Source organism: Marmota flaviventris, chromosome 11 (assembly GCF_047511675.1).
Source record: "Marmota flaviventris isolate mMarFla1 chromosome 11, mMarFla1.hap1, whole genome shotgun sequence".
Classification (NCBI taxonomy): domain Eukaryota; kingdom Metazoa; phylum Chordata; class Mammalia; order Rodentia; family Sciuridae; genus Marmota; species Marmota flaviventris.
In genome coordinates, this window is record NC_092508.1 from 13279072 (window position 1) to 13307012 (window position 27941).

Consider the following 27941-nt stretch of genomic DNA (forward strand, 5'->3'; position numbering starts at 1 on the left):
GGTAAAGTATTTTATTCTTCATACTCTTCTTTATTTTCCAAACATTCTACAGTGAACTTTTATAATCAGGAGGCAAGGCTGTTGATCACACAGAAAAGCTACTCAGACGGAGTGATGGCGGGGAGCTGGGAGTATCACCCTTGTGCATGATCACCAGAATCCAAACACCTCATGGCCTCTCACTTCTGGCTTGATTTCTTCTCTTTAGACCATGACAATGTCCTCTCAGTCCAAAACAGAAAAATAAACAGTTTATAATTTTATCACATATAATAATATTTAAATATTGATTATTAATAAACATGAATCATGGAGATATCATAAATTATGTCATCATGTCTACCTCACTCTAAAGAGGGGAACAAAGGATTCAGTTCCATGTTGGTGACGTCAGTAATCAGGGTTCCCACAGTGTTCCTTTAGCAAAACTGGATATAATAATTCTTCAAAAATGCATTCCATCACACAGAGATGAAGTGATCTGACAGTCCTCTAGTTAAGAAGATCTCTCTAGCATTATGCCAATCAGCTATACCTGGACTTGCAATGATAGAATTCTAAATTATCTGAGAATCTAATTTTTATTTATGGCCCATCACTAAAGAATATATGAAACTCAGGCTGGGGTTGTGGCTCAGCAGCAGAGCACACGCCTAGGATGTGCGAGGCCCTGGGTTCAATCCTCAACACTACATAAAAATAAATAAATAAAATAAAGGTATTGTGTCCAACTACAACTAAAAAATAATTTTTAAAAAAAAGAGTATATGAAACTAATAATACACAATGTATTCTTATGATATCTCTTTTTAAACAAGTTTCATAAAATGTTATTATTGTCATTTCCTTTCCTCGGCTTGAAATGTATTTCTTAAATAGGAGGCATCAAAAAGAATGAAATTTCAAATCATGGCAATCCCTCCACCCAGCTTGGCCTCAAATTTCCCATCTATGAAAAGGGCAGTTGGATTGATGTATTTGAGGTCTTCTACCACTGACATTTCTATGATTCTTTGAATATTGCCACAAACTTATCATCTATTTTAGATTTTTTTAACAAAGCAGACACATGAATAAATATGAAGCTGTATCCCCAGAATCTGAAAGAGTGTAAGACAGGCTCACATAAAATTTGACTATCAACTCACTCTCAAATTCTCTTAGTATGCTAGTGAGAACTCTACATGTCCTCTAGTTTCTATGCTAGCTTAGAGCATTTCATCATTGGAAATTTCTCAGAGATGTCAGTGGAACTGAGAAACTGAGTCCTATCAACAACCAATTTTCATTATTCACAGTACTTAGGTTCTAGAACATCACTGTGAACATGGATGAGTGAACACTCAACCACTGTGCTGGGTAAGGACAAGGTTAGGGCCCTCGGAGCCTCTGACTCAACAGCTTCATCAACGATCTGTTTCATGTGTGTTTCTGTTAAAGACACTTTGTTTAACATATTTGAGATTCATTAACATTGAACTCATAGCTCGCAGCTCTTAACCATGATTGAACACCTGTATTTTCTCCAGAAGGCCAGTCATACCTTCTTGCACTTAGAAGCTTCAGAAAGCATGTCACCCTAGGCTTGAGGGCCATTTTAAACATCAAAATCACCAACAAGAAACAACATGTGACAAACGTGGCACTAACTGATTGTGGAAGACACACTTGTTTGCAACATGAAAGGTGAAACAAGATTGCTGGGGGAGTTGATTTTAAGTGTTCTTACCACATACCACCCCCCCCAAAAGACAAGTATATAAGGCAATATATATATTAATCAGCTTGACTTAGCCATTCCACAGTGTACACACACATCCAAGCATTACTTGGTGCACCATAAATATATACAATATATTTTTGTTGTTGTTTTTGGTACCGGGGATTAAACCCAGGGGCACTTAACCGCTGAGCCACATCCCCAGCCCTTTTGTATTTTATTTAGAGACAGGGTCTTGCTGAGTTAGTTAGGGCCTTTCTAAGTTGCTGAGGCTGGCTTTGACCTCATTATTCTCTTGCCTCAGCCTCCAGCTCTGGAGATTGCCATGTTCATGTTATTCTATCTGCAAGATAGAATCCCATCCCTAACTCTTTCTGAACTTTTCTGCTTCTGCTTCTTCTTTTTTTTTTTTTCACAATTGTCATTTGATGTTTCCTAAATAATGATTAGTACATCATAGTGCTAAGGTAAGTTCTATATTATCATCTTTGATTCTGACATGTACCCTGAACAGAGTTAAACATGTATTTGAAGTGGCAGCTAAAAATTTCATGCCCAGAATTCCAGCCACCTTCCCAGCTTGCTCTTTGCTCTCCTTCAAACACCTTTCCATCAATAACTTCAATAAAAGGGGACCTTATGCAGGGTTTTTAATGTCCTTCCAGAAAGATTTTGTACCTCTGGTTCAAATCTTTGCAAAATTACTCTGCAATAGTATAACCACTTGGGAGAATTACTGGCAGTTTTTACCAGAGTTATACACCTATTTATGCCCAGCAATTCTACTCCTAGTACATCTCCAAGAGAAATAAGTTCATGTGTCCATAAAAATCACTGCATAAGGATATTCAAGGAGCATTATTATTAATGCTACAAAGAAAAAGAGCAAATTAATACAGTTGAATACCACATAGCAATAAAAAATAAATGATGTTGACAGATGAACTTCAAAAACATGCTATAAAAAGGGTCCAGACACACACAAAAAGCACATTATGTGATTCCATCTATAAAATGACAAGAACAGGCAAAACCAACCCATGAAGACAGAAGTTGGATTAATGGTTACTTCTCATGAATGATATCAATTGGGGAGGACATGAGAAGACTGTCCATAATGGTGGGAATGTTCTTTATCTTGTTCTGGGTGGTGGCACACAGATTTACCAAGTGCAAAAATGCATTTAATTGTTACATTAGGTTTCTACTGCTGATATAACAAATTACCACAAACTTAGTAGCTTAAAACAACACAAAATTAGACTATTCTGATTATTCTGTAGGCCAGAAATTCAACAAAGGTCACCCTAGACTAAATCAAGATTGGCAGGGTTGAGTTCCTTTCTGAATGGCACTGGAGGATGCGTTTTCTTGCTGTTTCTGTTTCTAGAGGTCACTCACAACATTTGACTCAAGGTTTCTTTTCCCCATCTTCAAAGTGAATAATGGACATGGAGTTTTCACATCCTCTTCCCTTCTGCCTCCCTCTTTTAAGAAACTTTGCAATTATATTTGGTCACATGGAAGATCTAGAATAATTTCCCCGTGTTGGGGTACTCCATTTAAACACATCTGGAAAATTCCCTTTTTTATATAAGGACACATATTCACAGTTTTCAGGGATTAGAATGTTAACATCTTTGGAAGCCCATTATTCTGTCTACCATAGCACTGAAGATGCATGAATTTTACTGTGTATAAATTATATCTCAACAAAAAATAGATAAAACCTTTCAAGAATGAAAAAATTGCATGTGTGCATGTCTGTATAAATATGTGTGTATATATATATGTCATATATATTCATATATAATATATATGATATATATATCAGACAGGCATATATATATATATATATATATATATGACAGAAATTTTGGGAAAAGACCTGAGAATGACAAACCACATTAAATGATTTATCAAAATTTAGTACCAAAGCCAAACAGAATTCAAACTACTAAAAATTAATTCACAGCCTGCTTGTTAGCCCAACATAAATCATCAGTTCAATTTAGGAGTAAATCAAATATCCAAGTTCTGTTTTGGTTTAGCCAAAGGACATATGGAAAAATCTACATAAAGCATAATACAAAATGTAAAAATGTAAAGCCTAAGAACCAATTCATCTGTGTTTACACTGTCTCACCCAAGAAAATGTTGACTGTTATTTGATGATATGGATCATTTAATTTGTAAGTTCACTCTGACTTTTAACTGGATAAACAAGCCAAAAGATAAATCATTATCCCAATCCTGTAGATTTTTATTTTCAGCTTTCTACTGCAATTTGCAATTGAATTGAGAAGCTCCTTAAATTTAAATGTTTTTTAAATGCAGAAACATTGGATGGTAGTTAGATAAATTAAAATAGATGTGAAAGAATGGTATTAGCCTTACTTTTTAAAGGCAGTTTAAGGATTGCTCTTTGTTCACATTAAAATATATTCACAAAAGATACTTGCTATACAAATTAATAGTCTTTGCCTAATAAGAAAACAAATACTACACCATATGGTCTCAGTTACACTTGCACTATTTTGCCAACATTGCCTTGAGGAAAATAACTCTGTGGATTTAAGCTAAAAATATGTGTATAAAATGAAAGGCCCTACCTCTGGCTCTGTTCCAGCCTAAACCTGCTTTCCCACAGGTGCATCTGCTGCCCTGCTAGAGATGGGGGCCATCTTGGTTCTCGAATGCCGTGGGCCTGGATGGGATGCCAAATATCTTTCACTAGAAGTGGCACTGTTTCTCTGCTGAATGTAAACGATGTTAAGCCAACACATTGGGGTTCTTCACATAAAGAGACTATCCACATGTACCACTTGCCAGGTAACTTCTCGCCATGTCTGAGCCTGGGAAATGCCTTTTTGTCTTATAAATTTGAGGAGAAAGGGACTGTTATGGGCATGGAATTTGACCCAAAAGTAAAAATCCAGGCACCAATACTTGTAAGACATCTCTTAAATAGGAAAAATCACTACCTTAGTCCACGTGGGCTGCTATAACAAAATACCATAAATTGAGTGGCTTATAAACAACAGAAATTATTTCTTATAGTTCTAGGGACTGGGAAGTCCACAATGAAGGCAAATTAAGAGCTTGGTGAAGACTTGCCCTTTGATCACGGTGCTTTCTTGCTGTGTCTTCACATGGCAGAAGAGGCAAGGGGATCTCTGTAGTCTTTCATGAGGGCACAATCTCATTCAGGGGGTCTACCCTCATGATCTGATCACATCTAAAGTCCTCTTCCCAAACTCACACGGAATTGTTGTTGTTGTTGTTGTTGTTGTTGTTGTTTTGTAACTAGGGATTGAATCCAGGGACACTTAACCACTGCGCCATATCTCCAGCCTGTTTTATTTTGTTTTTTTTTATTTTGAGACAGGGTCTCGCTAAGTAGCAGAGGGCATTGCTAACTAGCTGAGACTTGCCTCAAACTTGTGATCCTCCTGCCTCAGGCCCCCAAGGCCTTGGTGAGCCACCAAGGAAAATATCCTAGATGTTAAACACATTGAATAACCCACCCTTTTTGTACTAGACAGACTTTAAGAAAAATTCAGTGACAGGACTGAGCTGTGTCATCTGCCATAGATTCTTTGCCATCCATGCCCAGGAGCGAGAGACAAACAGTTAAAAGTACCAAGAATATCCAAGACCCCTGATAGAAGAATGGCTTTCAAAAGCCCAAAGGTATGTATAACCTCCTGTCAACCTCAATTTGCCTCTGCTGCAGCTGCCATTCAAGAACATGCAGTCATCACTTAGGCTATCCAAAAAATCTATTCATTTATTCAGGAAATCTTAACTTGGTACTTACTATGGGTGAAGTACTGTACATGTGCTATGGTTACTGCAGTGAACCAAACAGAGGTCCCTTGATGACTGGAGTTTACAGAAAGCAGACAAAGAGATTTACCAACCAAGATATTATCCAAAAAGTACATAAAAAAAAAAATACTTACTGAGGGGCTGGAGTGGTGGCTCAGCAGTAGAATGCTTGCCTCACATGTGCTGGGCCCTGGGTTCAATCCTAAGCACCACATAAAAATAAATAAATAAATAAAGTTATTGTGTCCCACTACAACTAAAAAATAAATATTAAAAAAAAACTTACTGAAATAAGTGTTGAAAAGAAGATCCACTGAGAGTTAAATAGAGAGAAATTCCATACATTTTCAGATACTGAAGTTGGAGTATGCAGTAAAGCCAGGCTTCAAAGAACTGGGAGGACAGCATCCAGAGAGAGGGAAGAATCGTTTCTATTCTTGGTGCAGGTGGTCACCTTCCCCCAACTCCACAGGAACCATTTTCCCACCAACAATGTCCTTTGGTCTTTAATGAAGGGAGAATAAGTAGGATGCCAAATGCCCTTGCAGATGATTGTAGCTCCCCTCTGTAAGATTCTAACCACAGCCTTCAGATGCACATCTGGATCTCAGCGGAGAGAAAGTTCAGGACTGGGTGAAACACTGAACCTTCAGAAAATCCATGCCCTGACCCTAGTGCTGCCCCTTCTCAGGGTGGGCCCTGGGTAAGTGTGCCTCCAGTCACTCAGCCAGGCTGGGCTTCTATAAACTGTAGGCATTGGATCATAAAGTCCCTTTCATCACTCATGAAGCTTTGATTAACTAACAATTCCAAGCTGTACAACACCCTAATCTTTTTTTATTGCATCACATAAACCATACTATATTATATAGTTCCTATTCCATACTATTTGGTTTTAAGAGCTTGTCCTTGTGGGCAACATGGATGAAATAGGGAATCATTACAAATGGTTTCTCATCCCAAGCATCCCAACTAAGCAAATGTGGTTTTTTTTTTCCCATAGATGTCCTGCTTTACACCTGCCTGTAGTAATCTGTCCTCTATGATAAATTAGCCTCTCATTTTTCTACATTAATTCCACCTGATTTTTCCCCAGTTCTCTCCATACATGCTCAAGATGTCTCCTTTAAAATTTCAACTTTGCATCATTTTCATTTCTCTTGGGCATTCAATGCCACCTGTCACTGGCAAGCACAGGGTAAGTTGATTCCAGGCCTGGCCCCACAGTATGCTGCCGGAGCACAGTGGTTTCTCCTCCAGTTTTGGTGTCAGTTTCTAGTAAGCTTTCCAAATTCCCACTGAATGACCAAAGGGTTTGAAAACAAGGCACAGTTTTGTCCTTAAAAAGGCAAATTTTATTTTCACTTATACTAAATCAAAAAGAGATGAAACTGTACCATCATGTTGGAAATCAAGAGAGTGACAGTCTCTGATCCAGAGAAAGAGGTAGCTACTGGGAGGGGCATGAGGTGGCCTCCTGGGTACCAAAAAACACTATCATTCCATCAGAGCAGTATTTGTGGGCTTGTCTCCTTTGATGACATAACAAGTTGCACACATGACTTTTACACTGTCTTGTGTTCATGTTATCATTTAATTTGAAACTTATCAATTTTAAAAAGTCAAAACTACTTCCCTACTTTATTCAGTATCACAGCCAACTCTTACTTCAGGAGTTAAGAGGGCAGCCGCTGGAGCTAGACTCCCTGAAGTCTAATCTGAGTTCCTCTGTTTTATAGCCCGATGGCTTTCCTTGTCCTTAAAATGGTAATGATGATAGTACCTAGCTCAGAGGGTTGTTCTGAGGAGTAAAAGAATTATTGTCTATAAAGCCCTTAAACACTGCCAGGCCCATTGAGGGTAGTATTTAAATATAATTTCTCTCTGTGCTTTTATAATTATGTTAAATGGATTCTTCTGTCATCTATAACTCTAAAGAACCAATAAAAATATTTTTTCTTATATAGGCAAAAGAGGGCTATAATTAGCACCAGATTTAAAGAATGAAACCTTAGACATAAGGTTCCTGGTCTAAAATGGGCAGAGGGCACAGATCCTGCCTTCCTGGCCCCATGGGTCCCTGAACCAGTTAAAGGTCCCCATCATTCATCCCATTGTAAAAGTCAGAAACCTAAGAGTCACTGTAGAAGCCTGTTTCCCCGCCCTTACCCACCCAGCTTTTGGCAATATGTCAGTGGTATGTCCAAGTCTAATTACTCCTCTTACCTAAACTCCTCCCCACCTGATCTACATGTCTCCATACTTGCCTCTTCCTGCCTCTTGCTATACAGCAGCAAAAAAAAAAAAAAAAAGCAAAATATAAAGTAAATGATGCTAATTCTCCGAAACACCGTTGCATGACTTTTACTATCCTTGGGGAAAATCTCCAAACTCCTTGCTGTGGTCCATAAAGTTCCACACAAGATATAAAACGTCCACCTATTCTCAGTTCCACGTATTACAATCTTTAACAGATAAGGAAACTGAAGACACCAAGAGGTTAAGAAACTCACTGCCAGAGTGGCATAGCTGGTGAGTGACAGAGGCAGGACTGGAACTCTGGAGAGCCAGCACACCTAATTCCCTACTACAGTGCCAAGTTTTTCCTGCCCTCTATCTTCACTTGCTTTCCTCTGTTGGGCACACTCTCCCTTCACTTTCAGTACAGATCTCAGTGTAAGTGCCTTTCTATCAAACAAGTTGGCCCCTCCCACAATTGGTCTCAGCCCTTTATTTGCTTATAACAATCACCCTAGTTCATAGTCACTTATTTAATCTGCCTTCTTGTTCTCCACTGTTTTTCTGCTTCCTGGAGCACAGTAGCTCTCAACAAATACTAGATGGATAAAGAATGCATGAATTATACTGGGAAATTGTTACTATGCAATGTCAGGGAAAATTAACTCCATATTCAGCTCACAATTTTTATATAGTTATGTGTATTCATACAAAAAATTCTATAAAGTTGTGAGTGAATTTTTCTCATTCTTATTTTATATCAGTCTTATTATCTTTTCTAATTTGCATTAATTCAAAACAGCCTTAGGGAACTGGGGTTATAGCTCAGTGGTAGAGTGCTTGCCACACACATGTGAGGCACTGGGTTCAATCCTCAGCACCACATAAAAATAAATAAAATAAACAAAGTAAAGGTATTGTGTCCATCTTTTAAAAATCTTAGAAAAAAAAACAGGCTTGGTCATACCACTTGCTATGACCAAAGAGCAATTATCAAGTGTGATGTTAGCAGTTTTGACACTGCCGCTTGACCTCTTAGAACGTTCCTCCTTGGAAGCCAGCAAGCAGTACAGTGTTCCAAGAAAGTTAGGAGGAGCTTCAAGATCTTTTAGTTTTATAAATCACCATGCTACCAAGAAGCCCAAAAGAGATCCATGGAAAGGAATCCCAGAGAAGGAGAGACCACATTGGACACAGAAGCCCCAGATGAGCTCACAGCTCAATGAAGTTGCAATCAGGCACAAAGGTTGCCAACAACTCTACTGCCCTACAACGTTAGCTAACCTCGAGGTTTCTGCTTCCTTATCTACGAAACTTGGCTTATGATAGGTGATCTTTAGCCTCCCTCTCAATTTCAAATTTCTAACATTGTAGATGTTTAAAAACTTAAAGGAAACATAGACTTTACTGGTTTCATAATAGACAAGGATAATGATAAGGAAAGAAAATAATTCAATTTAACCCCAATGAGATACTGTGATAGACAAGGTATTTTTTATTTTCTTCTGTTAGAAAGAATAAGACTTTGAGCTACATAAATAAAGTATGTTTATTTTTCCCTGATCTTTCTTCTTTTTAGAATCTTATTCAGTCCACAAAATAATAAATAAATAACAGAAAATCCCATCACATGCTACAACATGGATGAACCTTGGAGTTCTACATAAACTAAGTAAGCACAAAAGGACAGATACTATATGAGATATGTAAAGTCAAATGCATAGACAGAGAAAGCAAGATGGCGCTTACCAAGGGCTGAGAGAGGAGGAACAGGGGAGTTACTATTTAATGGTTATAGCATTTGAGTTCTACAAGATGGAAACATTCTGGAGATGTTTCACAATAATGTAAATGTGTTCACCTCTGCCACACTGTACAACTCAAAATAATTAACATGGTACATTTTATGTTCTTACTACAGTTTATTTTTTAAGACTCTGCCTTAGTTATCTGTTGCTGCATAACAAACTATCCCAAAATTATGTAGCTTAAAATAACAACAATATATTATTTCTTACCATGCTGTGAGATAACTGGATGATTCCTTTGAGCTTTTGCCTGGGTTCTGTCATGCTGTGTACTCAGCTGAAGCTGGCTGGGCTGGAAGAGGACCTCATCCCATACCTGATGTGGCTGTTTGAAAGTATTTCTTTTCCATGTGGCCTCTCATGCTTGAATAGGTGAGAACTGCTTTCCTGTGTAGTGATCTCAGGACGGTGTCAGAGCAGGTAAGAAAGAAGTTCCAAGGCCTCTTGTGATTTAGGCATCAGAATACATATAATGTCACTCTGCCACGTGTCAGTGGTCAAAGCAAGTTCTAGGGCTGGATTTGTGGCTGAGTGGTACAGTGCTTGCCTGGCATGTGTGAGACCCTGGGTTAGAGCCTCAGTGCTGCATATAAATAAATAAATAAAATAAAAAATCCAGTGACAACTAAAAAATTTTTTTTTAAAAAATGCAAGTTACAAAGCCTGTGCAGAATCAAGGGGAGGAGAAATAAACTCTACCTTTTAAGAGGAAAAGCTGCAGTATCTTGGCTTTTCAGTTTGCCATAGTCCCATAGTCTAACATTTCAGTTCTCTCCTTTGTCACAATCAAAAATATTTTTAGCTGGGCATGATGGCCTTTGCTTATAATCCCAGTGACTTGGAAGGCTAGGGCAGGAGGATCACAAGTTTGAGCCCAGTCTCAGCAATGTAGCGAGATCCTGTCTCAAAATTTAAATAATAATAATAATAAGGACTGGGGGATGTAGCTCAGTGATGAAGCACCTCTGGGTTCAATCCCTACTGTCCCCACCAAAAAAATTTCAAAACTTATTTGTTCACTAAATGGAAATTCTATTCTTCCTCCTAGAATTCTCCATGATTCCAAGTTTGAGTCGGGGCAACCTACAAATATTTGGATGATTATGGAGAAAAGATGTGATCAGGCTAGTGACAGAGCTGAAAACATAATGAACATCTCAGGAACTTACAGTGATTTCTGAGAACTTCAGTATAAATCTAAGAAAACTTCCTGATTTTAAATGGGACTTCTCATCTCTGAATCAATAAAAATTCTTTCAAGAATTTTTCAGGTGAAATTCTCCATGACTATTTATACTATTTAAAGTTACCTCTTTTTGCCAAGTATTCTTTCTAGAAACATTATTGGCAACATACGATGGGTCTCTCCTACTTTCATAAATAAACTCTTCATAGCTTAAAAAAGAAAACACAGACTCTGGCTAATAATACCATGTTTATTTGTGCAAGTGAGCCTAAATCCCTACCTTTAAAAAAAAATGAATGCAAACATTTTTTGCCAAGAGGTTGCTTTCAAAAGCATAACACTCCTTGCTAAGCTTGGCCAGCTTCTATTTGTTCTGCCTTTCAGTCAGATGAGTGCTGCATGTGTTCACAAAGCTCAGTGCACTGGCTTGTTTTTGGATTGTATTCCTGGAACAATCCTGTGGGATTCCCAGATTCCGAACCAGTGAAAAACAATATGTCATTCCTAGTTATTGGTTTCTTAAATATGTAGTAGAAACAAAAAAAAATAATAATAATTACCCAATGTTATTTGGATTCAAATCTTTTGAGAAACTGAGTTTATGATTTTATTAAATGAATTGAGCCTTATCGCTCACTGGCTTAACCCTAAGTATGTGGAAAAAGGAGATCTGGGAAAAGTATCTCTCATCTAGTACTTTTATCTAAGGAGAAAGACAGTTTGATCTTGGATCAGTACTTCTCAAATTGCAGTGTGCATAAAATCACCTGGAACGCTTGCTAAAATACAGACTCCTAGGCACCATTCCAGAAATTTTAACACAACAGGTGTTAAAGGAGAGGTGAAGCTGATGTGACTAGTGCCTTGAATGAGACTGTCTTCATCTACATTAGGTGTGAAAAGAATCTGCATGAGAATATTCTTTGAAAAAAAAACCTTTCACCTTTGTTCACAGATGATATATAGGCCCTGATCATATCATTCAAATACAATAACCTCTGAATCCCCTTTTTCTTGTTGTATGAGGAAATTCAAACTTGGCATGGTGGTACACACATGTAATCCCAGCAGTTTGGGAAGCTAAGGCAGAAAAATCACAATTTGAAAGTCAGCTTCAGTAACATCCAGGTCAGGCCCTAAGCAACTTAATGAGATCCTGACTCAAAATAAAATATAAAAAGGACTGGAAATATGACTCAGTGATGATGTGCCTCTATGTTCAATCCTGGTACAAAACAAACAAACAAAAACCTCAATGCTGTGGTGCAGGTCTATATTCCCAGCTACTCTGAAGGCAGGCAGGTGGGTCACAAATTCAAGGCCAGACTTGGTAACTCAGCAAGACTCTGTCTCAAAATAAAGTAAAAATTAAAAAGTAAAAGTAAAAAGGCTGGGATGTAACTCAGTGGTAGAGCTCTTGCATAAAAATGCAAGGCCTTGAGTCAATCCAATCCCTAGTACTGCAGAAAATAATCAAATAAAAAGTAGTTTAACTAACTGTTATTCAGATTTGATTTTTTTTTTGTTGTTGTTGTTGTTAGTTTGTTGTTCCAAGTAAACCTTTCATACAGTTCTAGCAAAGATCTTGGGCATTAAAACACCCAGATTATCTAAAGAATAATGGCAACGTGTCAGACTATCATTGCAGTAGATTGCTGAAAGCAGTTCTCAGCTTCCTCCTTCACAGTGTGACTTTCCTGATTCTCCCATTTAGAATTGGACTTTAATTTTCAAACTCCTGGAATCTGACTTTGCAACTTGCTTTACCCAATAGAATATGCTGATGGTATTATAGAAGTCCCATGCCCTCAAGAGCTCAGAGATTTGCAGTTTCTGCATTTGCTTTAAAAAAAAAAAAAAAAATTACTGTCCTGAAATTGCTGAAGAAACTGGGTTAGCCTAACTGAGGAGAAGAAGCCATGGAAAAGAACCAGCCACCCCATGCAGTCAATAAGCAGCACCAACTACCAGATGTATGAGTGAGGCCATCTTGGACTTTGAGCCCAGCTGATCTGCAGTTGAATGATGTTCCATGAACGAGCCCAAGCAAAACCAGCAAATGATCTGCCAAGTCAGCATGAGAAATAATAAATCGTTGTTTTTAAGCTACAAAGTTTGGGGGTGTTTTGTTGAGCAGCAGTAGTTAGCTGACACAACCATCCTTCATGTTTCAGTGAATCTTGGTAAGGAAAGATCCTGAGATCTATAAGAAAAACCAAAATAACCATGCAACCATAGAGACAGAGTTGGGATTTGAATCCAGGTCTATGAGTTCTCAGCTTTCGCTGTCATCTGTCATTATCTCTTACAGTTAGTTCACATAAAGCATTTTGAAGTGCAAAGAATGCAGATGTATTGCTTTTGAAGTCAGAGATGCCACTTAGAGTCCCCCTGCTGAGACAATTGAAGTCATCTGTTATATCTGGGACAGGAGGAATTGTTCCTTCTCTTCGAAATAACTGAGAGTCTTAAGACAGTGTTTCTTTTCCAGGTCAACACTGATTATGGTAGCAGAATGGCTAAAAGTGTATGTAATTGTCCTGCCTGAAACTCAATAAAAACAAAAATTGAGTAAGACACTCCATGTATTATGAAAATGAGAATGCTCAACTCTCCATACCTCAGACTTTGAGGAACGTCTCCTGGTTACAAAGCTTGCATAGATGTAGAGAAGATGACCAAGTGGGAGCAGAGGATATGCCAACAAAGAGGATGCTGGGAATTCCCCCACACAGTTAATAGAGCACTATGGTAGAACAGAGCAAAGATTTCCAGAGCTTAACCCCTTGTAACTTAGCAGTTACTCTTTCAGAGAAATGAATAGCAATTGCATTGAATACCTTCCTCCATAGTTCCAATAAAGATAACTTAGAGTATTAATTACCTTTGTCATTTTAAGCTTTCATTTTTAAGGGATTTGACTTGATCCTCAGGGGTCAAATAGGGTACATTTTATTATCCTCAATTAGAGAAAAAAAAATTAAATTTAAATCAGAATTTAAAACTGGATAAAAACTTACCTAACATCTAAGTTAGAAATCACCCCAATTTCAAAGGAAAGGAGGTTCAGGGATTCTAATTACAATAGCAAAAGGTGTTCATTTAGAGTTCAGGTTTTTGCCCTATTTTCCTCAGTTTCATAGTCAGTGGGTCTGGGGCGAGTCCTTGGATTCCTACTGTTAACAAGCTTCCCAAGTGATTCTTTTGCAAGTTGTCCTTGGATTAGTTTTGGGGAAATGATGGAGGGATTTAAAGACACAGTGTTTGGAGTGAGCTGAATCTAGCTCCTCTCTGACCCTTAGTGGCTATTTGACTTGGAACCAGTTTCTCTTTCCTGACCTCAGAATCTTCATCTATAATATGTGGACCATTGTAGCATTATAGTAGTTTGCTCTGGCTGCCAGAACAAAGTACCACAGGCTGGGTCTCACAGTTCTGGAAGTCTGAGGTCAAGGCATCCGCTGGGTGGACTCTTTCTCATGGCTGGAAAGTAGAATCTCTTCCTGCCTCTGTCTCCTCATTCTGATGGCTTACAAGCAATCTTTGGCCTTCCTTGGTATGTGGATCTCTGCCTTCACCTTCACATCATATTCCTCCTATGCAACTGTGTTCAAATCCTTTCTCCTTGTTGAGAACAATCATATTTGTTTAGGGATGCACCCTTCCCCAGTATGACCTCATCTTAACTAATTACATCTGTAATACTTCTACTTCCAAATAAGGACACATTCAGAGATAGTGGGGGCTAAGATTGCAACATATGACTTTTGGATATACACAGTTCAAACCATAACACATTCCTATCTTTCAAGGTTGCTCTAGGACTTTAAGGAAATAATATGTGCAATTTATTTAGCAATGTGTCTGGCATTTATAAGCCTTAATAAGGCTGAGGGTGTAGTTCAGTGGTAAAGTGCCTATCGAGCATGCAAAAGACCCTGGGATCTCTCCCAAACACAGAATAAACAAAACAACAACAACAACAACAAAAGCCCTAATAACTGATAGCTGCTGGCTATTATTATATTTCAGGTCTCCCACAACCTTGGAAGTGTATGTTTCCTTTCTACTTTTTAGATAGCTTATGACATACAAATATTACTTAAACAAAAGCATTGGTCCTTTCAAAATGTTTTTATATACCAGAAAGCTAAACTATCTGTTTTTCAAATTTTAAAAATATAATAAAATATAATAATTATGCAAACCCTACTAACGCACTCAGAGTCTGAAAGCTTTTGGGAATCAGAGCATTGCTTGGTGATTTCCTCTTCTTTATAAGGTAACTTACTTTTTAAATCCTGCATTTAATTATATTGCTTAGGCCCCAGGGTACTAAGTCTTTCTAATCTTTTGCCTTTTGTATGGGGGGTTTCCAATTGTTTTAAGGTTTTATTTACTTATTTATAATTCAACTAATAGAATTGTTGAATCCCTTGGAAATTAAGGTAATTTAAAGAGTTTATTGTTTAACTTAATAATTAAATTCCCCAGGTCCTCCCATAATATAGCACTCCTTACAAAGAAAAGTCCCACCATTAAAAAGTAAGTACAATTGTGTAAGAGCAATTCTCAAAGGGAAAAGTGTCTATTCTCATTTTCCCCCAGCAAATTATCCACTTTGCAGATTATCTGCCGAAAACTTAAACCCTTAGGAAAGAAAATGAGAGCTAAGATAATGGCTTTGCCATTAACCCCCAACTAACTTTTTCCAGGTCTGAAAATTCTCAGACTACACCATTCCTTGGCTGTCTAGTCAGTTGGATATGACAGGGAGAGGTATGATGGCTAACTTTAGATGTAAACTTGACTGACCATGGGGAGCCCAGATTAAAGATTACTGTTGGGCCGGGAGTATAGCTGGAGAGTGCTAAGCATGCACTCTGCCACTTCATTTGAGGCCCTGGGTATAATACCCAGTGTCAAAAAAATAAAAATTAATGCTGGGTGCCTCTGGGAGGGTATTTCTGGATGAGATTAACATTTGAATCAATAGACTATGCAGATTTATATGGATTGGCATCATCTAACCACTAAAAGGGAATGTACAAAAGGTATGGGAAGGAGGAATTTGCTCATTTTCCCCCTGCCTTCCTGCTTAAACTGGGATATCTCATCTCATCCACTCCAGTCCTTCTACTGGAATTTACACCGGTCAGCCCCCCTGATCCCCTGGCTTCCTGAGTGGATTGAACCGCCAGGTTTGATGGGCCTACAGCTAACAGATGGCAGATCAGGGGACTTCTCAGTCTCCATAACTGTATGAGCCAATTTCTCACCATAAATTTTCATATATATTTTACTGGTCCAGTTTCACTGGAGAATCCTTAATAAATGTAATGCATCTAAGTTCTCCATAAAGTTATAGAAACTTACAGCTAAGACTATCTGAATATGGTCAGTGTACATACATATTTGCCAAACTTCAATGTTATGCTAGAGTTCATATTCGGTGAGATAATAAAATTGGTATGATTTGTACCTTTGTAATATCCTATATAGTTTCTTTGTCAAATGAATCAAAAACAGATAAGTTAGAGTATTGCTTTCTCTTTGTAAAATTCTTTATAATTTTTAAAGTTCATTTAAGGGATTGAATCTGATCCTATGAGGTAAGGTAAGGCACATTTTATTTTCCCCACTTTAAAAAGTAGATTCTAAAACCCATTAGATTTTGTGGTTTTGCAGGAGATCATCTGTTGTCTTGACCTGGCTCACATCCTCACTCCTACTCTCCAGATTTATCACCTGGTCCTCTCTCTGGGTACTGTTCCTTTCCATGACTTAAGTCATGTGACCTGATGAGCTGACCCCATCCCCCACCATCTCCTTTTCTCTAAACTTGAGCATCTAGCCAATAGGAGCATCCTATTTCCCTGGGCATCATTACTAAATCAGGGATGAGTCTATAACCCAAGATATTTCAAAGAGAATTGGCTCTAGTCCTTTTATTAGAACTCTAGGGAAAGAAGAGCTGTTTTGCAAAAGGCATGAAACTAGCTAGATACCATCTTGAGTACCACAAGGAAGAATTCTAAGAAGAAGTCAATATGAAGAAAAACAGAACCAAAACATGAGAAAGATGGATTATAAATGGGATTGCTGGGCCCCTAGATTCAGCTTTTTCTGCAACACCACTGCTTGACTTTCTCAAATACATGAGCAATGATCTGTGGCCCAACATCATTCTGAGCAATTTAGCAATTTATTTTTTAATTAATTAGATATCTTTTTAGTTGTTGGTGGACTTTTTAAAATTTATTTATTTATTCTAATTTGTTATACAAGGCAGCAGAATGCATTTCAATTCATAGTACACATATAGAGCACAATTTTTCATGTCTCTGGTTGTACACAAAGTAGAGTCACACAATTTGTGTCTTCATACATGATGGACCATTATCTTATTCATTTATTTATATGCAGTGCTGAGAATTGAACCCAGTGCCTCACACAAGCTGGGCCAGTGCTTTACCACTGAGCCATAATCCCAGCCCATCCTGAGCAATTTAATTGATGCTAACATGTATATGTGGCCATGCCCACAACATACACACAAACATACATGTGTTAGGGCAATGTAGTTGTACCTTAAATATGTCTTTTTTACTTTTTTTAATTTTATTTAACTTCTTTACAATGTGTAGTTTAAGAAAAAAAACTAATCATCCCACATATCCACTATACTGATTAACATTTCAATTAGTGGGAATTAATAAGGATGCTCTTAGGCATCAGGTATCAGAGACATCGAATTGTAATAGCCTTTTGAAATGGCCTCCACTGCTGTGGATGCACAATGATTTGATGAAATGCTAGCAAGTGTCTGAAATAACCATGCTCGGATAATCCATGTGTTTTTATAAGTCAGCTTGTCTCCTTAACTTTGTTTCATGTCTCAAGTCTGGTTCCCCACAAGCTGACCTTGAGATGGGGATTCATAGATTGATTTAGGAAGTGAAGAAAACTGTGATAGAAAGGATGAAACCAAGAAAACCAAGCAGGGTACAATCCTAGGCCGAGGTCCAGGCAAGGTGGGGGATCTTAGTTTGATTCTGCTGGAGAGCTGGGAGTGTCAGTCACAGCTGAGCTGTTCCCATTGTAGACAAGGGACTTGGGGCTGTTGTATTCCTGCTCATCAGCCACTGGTATATAAATGCTGTGCACAGACAAAGGCATTCTTTAGCCTCAGGTTAACCAATGAAAAGCCTAACTCTGTTGGAAGCAAAAGCACATCGAGGAAGGAGAGGATTCAGAAATAGTACAAAGGAATACATATACCAGCCACACTGTTCTACTTCCAGGGACTCTTTGCAGGTTTTTATCAATTCATACTTGAAGTAATATGGAGAGAACGTCACCCGGACTTTTCAATTATTGTTCTTGGTTTTCTATAATCAGTTTAATGTCTATTCTTCATCAATTCTAAAAAGTTTGTTTTGCAAACTCGCCAGAATTTGTCAGTTGGCCTTCAGAAATTCAAAAAAAAAAATCTTAAAGGAAAAAAAAAGAATTCCTTGCTCCGTTTCCTTGCTCCTTGGGCTATATAGGTCAGGAAATCTAAAAAGCTATATGAAGTCCTCCTAGTTCCTTGGTTTCAATCCACAGACTGCTTGGTGGCCTTAGAAGGTTCCCACCTATCTTATGAACAGGGAATATTTCTCTCTGTATTATCAACCTTCAATCCTGATATATATATATATATATATATATATAGAACTGTCATATGATAATCATCTACATTCAATGAATTTTTATTGACTGGGTGATTTATCTAGTTTTTCAGCTTTCTCAAGACATAACATTTAAATATTGGCTCCTTCTTACATTCTCTCTAGTTACTCCCAAGTACTAGTATAGGACAAACCTGTCACAACACTTCAATGTCAGGGAATAATAGGTAGGCATTCCTCCCCTACCAGAACAACAAAAAATGCTAATAAAAAAGCAGGGCTTGTGAACAATAAGAAGCCCATGCTGCTCACCTTCTTGCAAAAGTCAGTTTTCCAGATTTCTTGATTCTTTTAGTACTCATTCACCCCTCCTTCTTAACCTTGTAACTCCACCCCAATACTGACCAACAGGTTTTTCAGAACTCAGAAGAAATTTTAAATGTTTTTCTCACTATTCTGTTGTATATAAAAAAATGCACATTAACATAATTTTCTGTTAAAATTACAATATATACATATTGTACATTATTATACATTAATAAAACTATAGGTAATATTAAATTTATTAAAAGCATAAATAATATTATAATTATAATGTATAAAATTATAAATATAATCATAACATAATTTTATATTCAAGTGTATTGTTTTATGTTTTCATAAATATTTTATATACATCCCTCTGGTTGCTGACCAACACAAAATGTCACTAGGCTTACATGTGTTTTCCTGGTACAAACCAGAATGACCAGCAGATTTCAATTGCACCTAAGCATTTAGGAGCTGTTCTGAGCAGGGTGCTGAATTGTTTCCATCACTGAAGGAACTACATTCATTCCTCAAAATGTGGGGACATTACAATGTGCTCCTCAAGCTAAAAGCTGTCAGGATGCTCTATGAGTGTCCTCTAAAACCACATCCACAAGAACATAATTTGCCAGTCAAACTGTGGCAGAATACAGATCTCAGGAAAACATGCATCTGGTTGATTATTAGGTTCAATGCCAGAAGCAAGGAAACCCAAACTCCATGGAACTTTGGATCCTATCCTACTCTGCTCTTTGAAACCAGGTCTTTTTGACAAAGCATACTAGCTTGATGCAAATGCTGCCATCCACTATGATTGACTTATTACTTTAATCATAAGAATGTGCTTGTTATTGACTTCCACACCTTACAATTTTCTTCCAAAGGTGGAAACTATAGAATAAGTTTAAAGATACAAAAAGAAGTTCAGAGAGTGCACATTTATCACATCAGACCTTAAGCCATTGTTCAGTTGGCCTATTAATTTCACTTGTGCTACCTAAACTAGTTGAGTCAGTCATAAAGAAAAATAAGTTACAGTTTGTTACATGAGAGGTGTGTTTGCATGTGTGCCTTTTAATCTTAGACACAATTTATCACCAAATGTGCCCTAGTCCTTTCATAAGTACTCAATGCCTAAACTAAATATGTAATGATTATCCCTTCTTTTGTAAAAGTAACCACGTCAAACATGACCTGTTATACTTTTCATAATTTTAAATGCTTAATCAGTGTCAAGTCATTTCAACACCAAAAGATAATATTTATGAATTTCAGGTTAATAATTATTTCGTCCAACTTTCTTTTGGATCAACATAGACAATTCTATGTCATTATTTGAGTAATAGTTTTCTCTATTTACACAGCCCCTTTAAGAAGTATAAAGGGGAAAACTCATTTGCCAACATATATTTTAGGTAATGACACCTAATCCTCCTGTTAGTGTTCTCAGGTCCGGATCCTTGATACAAAAAGTATTTTTTCCATCTGTCTTGTTAAATTCAAGGCATTGGTCCAACATTTCTGTGCTTAGCCAAAGAAGACTCTTTTCCTCCTGGTTATGTACTTCTGTATCCTGAGTTTTAAGTGCTGCATCTTTCAAGTCCATTTCACATCCTTCCTTGGGGCTCTCAGACTTGTGCTTCCCTGATGCTATAACTCTTGTTTACTGATTTTATGCCTGACTCCTAGAATTTATGGTCTTGCAAGAGTTGCCAGCTAAGATCCAATCCACTCTCAGCTCACTTTCAATGAAGAACCAAAAAGCCATTCAGAAATACGACATCTCATCTTGTCTCTTGAATGCGTTTTCTAAACGTACTGAGGGTAAATAGTAGAGAAAGAAGTGACCCAGCCTAGAAATCTCCATGGCTTGCCTATTTTCACTTTATTAAGGATCTACATGGATACAAAAGATCAAATAACTGCAATGTTTACTTGCCAGCTTGTTCACTAAAAATAAATCATGTTACTCAGAAAATGAGTTTCCAGTGCTGAAAACTTATGAATATTGAAATGAATGCATTGATCTTTAGGGATCAAATTGGACTCATGTAAATATCTTTGGTGTGTGCTATTTTTTTAATGAAGTAAATTCTGAGTGAAAATATGCTGCTTAAATTTGAATGCCAGTTTTAACCCAGTTTGGGCATTCATAAATGTTTGATTAATTAATGTTAAGAGTGTATCTTCAAAAAGACTTCTCCTGCCTCTGTCCAAATCCCCACACTGTGACTTCACCTTGATCGCCCTTAACCACACACACTTCATTAATTGACTCTGAGACTTTCAAAAGCAGTATAGACAGACTACAGGTAAAATTGAGTGGACCTGGTATTTCAGTACTCTGTCCAGTGTTGAAAATAACCAAATTTTTTAAAAAATGGAGCTAAAGTCATCACTTCCGTAGCAGTGAGGGGAGAAAACATAGTTGGGCCACCAGTTACTAATTAACTATTTTTTTTTTCATTTACTGTTCTTGAATTTCCTTACTTGTGAAAGGGATTTGTCATTAAAGATTTGCTGCTTTATTTAATTAGTGTGATGAGAAAGCTTCAGAAGGGAGGTAAACTGGATTGCCTGATTATTCCAATTATACTAAATAGCACCACGTGGTAAAGTCCCTTCCCCCTTGACACCCTTCAATTCACAGTCTCTCCAATTAGCAGTTTCTTTCAGCTCCAAAATCCTCATGAAGGGAAATCTCAAATGCCCAAATATAGTCTTTTGCAGTTATGCTCTCTTAGCTTGACCTCTAGAGGGCGATCCTTCCTAATTTTAATAGGATCTGATTCTGCAGAAAAGAGCTGGGGAGTTACCTGAATCCCAAACTGGAAAGAAATCTCTTGCAAAGATACGGGGGAAGAGAAAACTAGTATTACTGCTTCCAAGTTCCCTGTGACTTGCCATCGATCAAATCTTCGTTTCTGGCACTAGGACTTTTTCTTTTTATTTCTTCATCTATAAAATGATGAATCACCTTAAATTATCTTGGTTAAGTAATCTCTGAAAGTCCCTTCCAGCTAAATATGGAATCCTACTACATTCCTTATATGATTTTGTTTCCCGGAACCAGAATAGTAAATGCTGTTTTCTCTCTATTAAAAATTAACTAATTAGGGGCTGGAGTTGTGACTTAGCGGTAGAGCGCTCGCCTAGCACGTGTGAGGCCCTGGGTTCCATCTTCAGCACCACATAAAAATAAATAAATAAAGGTATTGTGTCCAACTACAACTGAAATATATATATATTTTTTAATAATTAATTAGGTGTCTCATCTCTAGCTTCCTCTTCCTGGTTTTGTTGTTTTGTTTTGTTTTGTTCTATTGTTTTTAAACACAGGGGTTTTGCTGCATGGAACAACAACAACAAAAAAAATGTTACTAGCAAGAAATGTGCTAACTAATAAATTATACAGGTAGCCATCTTTATAATTCCACCACTAGGCTCCCTAAACACACACACACACACACACACACACACACACACACAGAGTTACTAAGCACTTTCTACAGACCAGGCCCTAGGAGGTACTTTACCCAAAATACATCCTCTTTACCCAAAATAGATCCCTACAACATCTCAAAGATGTGTTATTATTTACTTCACAAACGAGGAAATCTGAGGCTCAAGGATGTTAAGTAATTTGCTCAATATCACTCAGCTAGCAGGTTTAATAGACACAAAACCTGTTTTCTTATCTACTGCTACTTCATTACCCTATGAAGACTGCCCTAAAATATCTCCAAACCTCTAAATTTGTAGGTATTTATTGTCCTTTCTTCCAAGGATAATAAGGAAATTCAAAGAAATCTCAGGAAAAACAAGGATTACATTTATTTCAATATCCCCCCTGGAAAAATGGATTCAGATGACTTAGAAAAATTCTAAATTCTGATTTCAGTCTACACTAACTACAGTCTAGTTTAAGTTACAGGTTGTGCAGCTAGATCACCTGGATTAAAATTTCAGTTCTTCATTTGCCTGCTGAATTACTTTGCAGGTAAGATTTGTATAAATAGCTATATGTGAAGTGCTTACAACACATTGGTATGTACTTGGTAAATACAAATTCTTTGTATTTTTTGTTGAGGTCAAAGGAGAGAGAGTTTTAATAACCAGAACTTCAAGAGTGGGACACCCAACTTGGGGGGGAAAAAAAGGTTATGTACATCAATCAATCTCACAATTAAGACTCTTTAAAGATCTCATGTCAATATTCTAGTCTGTTTTGGTTTCTGCTGGGGTCTTCTGAGTGATATGACTTCCATGGGTATAGAATAGGATAGTTTCTAGACACAGAAAAAAGTCTACTTCATTTATTAGGCTATGTACAGATTTCATCCAGAAGCCAGGCCCCATTCCTGTCTCCCTGTAGTGAAACCAAAATGCCCATTCCTTTAAAAATACTTCAGAAAAACCCAAACTGTCTTTGTGGAAAAAGAAAGAAATCTATCCACCTACCTTGCTTCTTTCCTCTTAAACATTTCATGAAATCCAGAATTTCATTTCAATAGCTCTGACTCACCAGGCTCTTTCAGTCACCCTCTATCCTTAGCAGCTTAATCTGAACTTCAGGGTAAAGCCTCTCCTTTGGAAATAATGACCCACAATTTCAATTCAGGGGGACCTCCCAGCAAACAGTATCCTTGACACACACAGAGTCCACAACACACTACTACAGGACGTAATTGGTGGGTCCACTTGGAAGGATGAGGGACTCTTGGTTTTGCTCTTCAAGTTCTACCTATTCGTATGATTATTGCTTTGTGTGTATCACCACATTAGCCTTTTGAAGAGGGGCTTCCATGCACAGCTCTAAATATCCCCTTTGTAATGAAAATAGATTTTTTGAGAGGGAGGGGGAAGGAACGGGGGATTGAACCCAGGGGTGTTTAACCACTGAGCCCTATCCCCATCTTATTTTCGTATTTTATTTTGAGACAGGATCTTGCTGATTTTCTTAAGGCCTTGCTAAGTTGCTGAGGCTGGCTTTGAACTCATGATCCTCCTGAGTCACTGGGATTATGGCTGTACATCCCCGCATGCAGCTACTGAAAATAGATTCTTGTTATAAGAGCCAGGTGGGTTGCTTTCTGCCTACATAATTAGTTTGATCCAGCTAAAATTTCCTACATGGATGGTAGTTTCCTATAATCACACATATACACACCTGTAACCTAGTACATGGCAGTCTTTAATTTATGCCCCTCATTTCATTTCTAAAGTTATCTTCTTATATTGACACTCATATGCGATTTTAATCTTTCGAACTACGGTGGGTTTCTCAGCCTTGCCATTGTTGGCATGTCAGACCTGTAATTCTTGGGTGGAGGGATGTCTTGAAGCATCCCTGGCCAAACATTACTAAATGTCCTCTGGCAGGACAAAACAGTCCCCTAATAAGAACTACTCATTGCTGGGTGTGATTACAGAGCACACGTTTGTAATCCCAGCAGCTTGGGAGGAGAACTGTGAATTCAAAGCCAGCCTCAGCAACGGGGAGGCACTAAACAACTCAGTGAGACCCTGTCTCTCTATAAAATACAAAATAGAGCTGGGGATGTGGCTCAGTGGTTCAACTGATATTGTCCTAAAACTTGTAGAGAACATTCAATGTGTGGGTCTCATTTTAATATTAGCAAAAGAATATTAAGCTTTCTCTCTCTCTCTCTCTCTCTCTCTCTCTCTCTCTCTCTCTCTCTCTTTGTACTTTGCTTTTTCTCTGCCAGTGGATGGAAGACTATTATATAAATATCATAAAGCCTTAATTAGGCCTTGTTGAGCTATGAAAACTATAAACAAATAGCTGTGTGATAAGCCAGGTAGTCCATTAAGGGGCCACAGCATCGTCTCTGCACCTGTTCTGTCATTCAGTTCCACTTACTGGCTCCCATTATCTGGCTCTGGTGAAGTCTTCCTGCTTACACTCCTGAACTTCAAAATGCCTGCATCAGGTAAGCCCCTAGGAGACCGCAGACAAAAGCAAGCAGTTGCCTAACTGTGGATGATGCCATAGCTGCGCACAGCAGGTGCAGTTCAGGCCCCAGGAAGCAGTGGGAATTGAACAATGCTGCCTCTGTGTAACCTGATTACCCAGGAAGTGTAAACAACCTGTATATTCAAGGTGCAGACATCTGTGACACTGGAGCCAGCCCTAGATTGGGTTGTGAAGTATGCCCTGGTCACCGTGGGTCATATGCTTCACCTTCAGTGCCTTCCTCACTCCCAAGTCCAGTTTTTCTCCTGCACCAGAGCAGGTTCTGAGCACCACCTCCCTGGTCCTATCTTCCCTAGGGCATCTGGTGCTTAAACCATCCTTCCATTTATCTGACCTTTCCTGGATCCCATTTCTGGCTGATCTCACAAGAATCTAGATCAGCATTTCTAAACTGGTGGTCCAGGGTCACCTCCCTAAAATATACATTTCATTAGAGGCAAAGGGTTTTAAAGTCTTTGGTTTAAATGCTGATATTTATAACCCCAGAAACTTTATCTAGAAATTCCAGATTTCCAGCTTCTTTTGAAGAATTTGCATATGCCACTGTTGGCATGAAACTGGGAGCTGTGGCTGAGACTCAGTGACCTGGCAGATCAGATTGTGTGCTCCCCGGCTTAGCCCAGGGCTGCTTCCCTGGTCTACTTAAGTGACCTGCCCAGCCCCGGTAGGCGTCTGAGTTTGTGATCTCTCATTTGGATCCCAGCAATTCACATGCTAAAGTGGTAATTACTTCTGGAAAACAAAATCAGCATAGATAATGGAGGATGTAATAAAATTTTAAATGATAACTAACTTTTTAATGGTATTACAGCACTTTTCATAGATATCATTTTTCTTATTAGATATGCATCAAGTGCCTCTAATCTGGTGTTGTTTTTGAGTACCATAGTCAAATGCCAGGTAGAGTCTAAAGCATTTTCCATGCATTATTTTATCTAATTCTCACAATAACTCTATGAAGCAGGAACCATTATTATCCTTCCATTATTATGGAATCTGGGTACAGAGAGGTTAAGAAACGTGTTCCAATGTCCCATAACCAAATATTCAGATTTTAAGGAAAGCCAGGGAGCTGACTCCAGACTGGAAGCCAACTTCCCTGGGTTCTTGACTGCTTTTCAAATTAAGTCATAATAACTCTGCGTAGCAATTATTACTACTATCCCCATCTTACGGATGAGGAAACTGAAGAACAGAGAAGTTAAGAAATTCTTCTAAAAGTACCTGTCAATGCACTGCAGGTAAGAAACTGTCTACACATAGTTGTACCAGCTTCCCACAAAATCATTCCAAAGCAGCAGGGCTGGGCTTTCAGTACCATGAACCACCTAGGCTGCAGTTTTGTTTACCCCAACACCCAAAACTAAAAGAGGCATACACATGGCCTGCTCTGCTCCTGCTCCCAAGCCCTGTTTCCCTGTTCAGGATCAGCACACGAGGAAGGCACTGTGTACTCACCAAACCAGGAAAAGGGCTTGGGATGTGGCTCAGTGTTAGAGTGCTTACTTAGCATGCTGAGGCCCTGAGTTCAATCCCCAGCACTGCAAAACAAACAAATAAACAGAGGAGCACTAACAAGTGTCCTAGATTTTCCTACCAACAAATGCTCAGCCCAAAACTCCCCAGAGTCTTCTTCTTTGCCTTATCAGCTTCTCTTCCAAACATATCCCAAATTGGTTCTCTTTATCTCAGCAGCTAAAACACTTGGCCAAACCACAATCATCTCACCTGCATGACTGCAGTAGGCTCCTGACTCTTCCTCTACACTCTCCCTTGCCACTTTAGGGCCTCAATCTATTTTCCAAACAGCAGAATGAATATATCTTATAAAACATAAATCAAATCTCAATATTCCAAAGATTCAAACCCTCCCGGTGAATTTGGAATAAAGCCCCAATTTCCTGCCATGTCCTGAAAACCATAATTTCTATCTGGTGTCCCATACCCTCCCTTTTGTTTGCTAAGTACTGGGAACTCAGCAAACTGAGTTCTGCTCCTTAGAATTCAAGTTCATTTCAGCTGTGCGCCTTCTGTCTGGACCTCTTTTCCTACATATTTCTACAACTGTTTCTTCTCTCCCTTCCCATTTCCTATCTAATGCCACTGTTTTAGAGGCTGCTTCCTGGACTCTTGTTTATAAAACAGCCCTATTCATCATCTCCCCTGCCTCATCCAGCTGTGTGTCTTCTCACACTGCCTTGTTTCACCTTCTCCAACCCCCGCCACCGGCTCCTCTTAGCACTTCCAGTATCTGAAATTCACTAGTACATGCATTTGCTTACAGTTTCTTGTTAGTCTCCTTCTGCTAGAATATAATCTCCACTAGAACACAGTCCGGTTTGGTCCTCAGAAACTAGAACTCTGCCTGGCATATGGTAGCTATTCAATAAATATGTGTTGAATAAAAGCATGAAGTTGTAAGCTCACCATTCTATTTTAGCTTTGGGAAGATAATAAGAGAGTAAGAAGACAAAGAGAAATTAGGAAGGGGGAAGAGAACATAATAACACTTCTTAAGTGCCTACAGAAAACTGAGCACAGCCCTTCATGTGTTATAAGCCCGGACAAATGGTAGCTGTGATTGTTGATATTATGTGTCTATTGATTCCCATGAACAATTGTATTTAATACTCCATGGGTCCCAGGAGGTAGCCAGTAGTATTCACGTTTTACAGAAAATGAAGTTGAGGCTGAGAGGTGCTGAGTCATATGGTCCAGTCACATGGCTAGAAAGTGGCAGAACTGATTCTGAGGCCAGAGAGATTTTCCCTCCCAACGCTTTGTGACCTCTACTGCTGACTCTGAGATTCACTGTGTGATTTTACATCTTTGCACATCTCCTTTAAAAAGTGGAAACTGAAGGGGCCAGGGTTGTGGCTCAGTGGTAGAGCAATTGTCTAGCATGCGTGAGGCACTGGGTTAAATCCCCAACACTACATTAAAAAAATAAATAAACAAATTAAATAAAGGTATTGTGTCCATCTACAACTAAAAAAGTACTTTTTTTTTTTTAAGTGGAACAGAGAGCTTGTTTCCTGAATCTTAGGAATGTGACAATAGCAAAAACTTGTTTCAGCATTTTGGAAGACAAGTGTCCTCTGACAACACAGTGGCTCATGGTTATCTAGAATGCCAGAACGGGTAGGGTCCACGCTAATAAAGTGGGCAACAACGGGAA

General features: G+C 38.3%; 1 long non-coding RNA gene across 1 annotated transcript in view; it reads right to left on the reverse strand.

Moving 5' to 3' along the window:
- LOC139707746 (uncharacterized) overlaps positions 1–27941 on the reverse strand; it is a 60238-nt gene continuing 32297 nt past the window's right edge. The window contains exons 2-3 of the long non-coding RNA XR_011709228.1: positions 5686–5753; positions 1–222 (exon numbers count right to left, since the gene is read on the reverse strand). This is a non-coding gene — a long non-coding RNA (uncharacterized lncRNA). The remainder of the gene's footprint in view (positions 223–5685; positions 5754–27941) is intronic.